This window comes from Chinchilla lanigera, unplaced genomic scaffold, assembly GCF_000276665.1.
Source record: "Chinchilla lanigera isolate Chin_1 unplaced genomic scaffold, ChiLan1.0 scaffold00022, whole genome shotgun sequence".
Lineage (NCBI taxonomy): Eukaryota > Metazoa > Chordata > Mammalia > Rodentia > Chinchillidae > Chinchilla > Chinchilla lanigera.
The window spans coordinates 8,934,150-8,935,467 of record NW_004955423.1 but is presented as its reverse complement, the minus strand read 5'-3'; the positions used below and the strand labels follow the sequence as shown (position 1 = coordinate 8,935,467).

At 53.2% G+C, this 1,318-nt stretch overlaps 1 protein-coding gene across 6 annotated transcripts in view; it reads right to left on the bottom strand.

The window, feature by feature from the left end:
- The window catches only part of Mcoln3 (mucolipin 3), a 34,137-nt gene that overhangs the window by 30,120 nt on the left and 2,699 nt on the right, over nucleotides 1–1,318 (bottom strand). Inside the window, exon 1 of one of the 6 annotated variants that reach the window (XM_013514577.1) lies at nucleotides 323–340. The exons of 4 other annotated variants lie outside the window; for them this stretch is intronic. The gene's annotated coding sequence lies outside the window, so the exon portion shown is untranslated. Of the gene's footprint in view, nucleotides 1–101; nucleotides 258–322; nucleotides 341–1,318 lie in introns of those variants that run through there. One more of the 6 variants, XM_005385143.2, reaches the window with a different exon arrangement.

Below are 1,318 nucleotides of genomic sequence, written 5' to 3'. Positions count from 1 at the left end.
GGTGTGAGCTCGCGGCTCTCCAGCGCCCCGCCCGCGCCCCGGGCCGCCTAAACGGCGGGTTGGAGGCGCAGCGCTCGCCCGCGGGGGAGCTCGGTCCTCGCCTGGGCCTGCCTTCTGATGTTTGCAGCCACCGGGAAACCACAGTGGAGACTTCCAGCCGGGACTCCCGCCCTCCCCGGGCCTCGCTCCCGACACGTTCCGTGAAATGACCCGCTGGCCATTAGATTCCTCGTCCTGGGCGCAGGGACAGAAAAAAGCCCCGGAAGGCTCTGCAAAGCAGCGTGAACAGAAAAAACGCCTAAGGTGGACTTTGAGCCGTTACCTTTTTTCTATGAATTCTTTTTTTTAAAAATTAAACAGCCTGGGGCCGGGCGTGGTGGCGCAAGCCTGTAATACCAGCACTTGGGAGGCTGAGGCAGGAGGATCGTCGCGAGTTCGAGATCAGCCTGAGCTACGAAGTGAGCTCAAGGCCAGCCTGAACTGAACTGCATAGCGAGACCTTGCCTCAAAAAAAAAAAAAAAAAAAAAAAAAAGTGATTTTATGTTGATAAAATTTGTATATGAGTATCAACATAATGATAAAGTTAATAAGGTATTTTGCGAATTATGGATTTGAAGTCACATTAAGCCCTTTCCATTTTGATAGCGAGAAAAATTAAATTTTAAACAAACTAAAGACACACCGTGTAACAGTAGCCCACAAGATCAAAGAGCAAATGAGCCAACCATCATTAATTTATTCCGCACATCGCACCAAGCTGTTCCGGAAGCAGGACATTTCACGGACTGACCACTGAACTTGCTGTGAACGTCAGCCTGACCCTATCTCGAAAGCCCTTCTGAGCATGCACCCACTTCGCCAACTGCAAACTCTTGGGACCCCCGAAGCTGAAGGACTGGCAGCGCCCCTTCCTTGCAGCTAGAGACACCGGGAAGGCAGGAGGTGCAAAGGCACCGTTTAGGGTCTACCCGAGGGCTATGCACTCTCTTGAACTGACAGAGACTTTCCTCATCCACCGCAGTTAGGCTGAGAAGCAGAAAGTTAGACCGGTTATCTGTAAAAAGCAAAAAGCTTCACGATGGGCGCCAAAGTAACTTAATCTCCTTGCTCCAGCAGCGCTTTCCCACTTTATCAGATCAGCAGACTCAAAACTCGGTCTCTCCTTGCTTTCTCTAATTCATCCTTTTTCCTACGAGCCTTGAGACTTGACCTGCGCAGCGCTGACCCCCAGAGTTGGCCCCGCAGCCCCCGGCGCGCCCCTTCAGGCTTCGCCCCGGGGTCCGCCAGCGCGGGGACCCCAGCTGCGCCCCCGTTTCC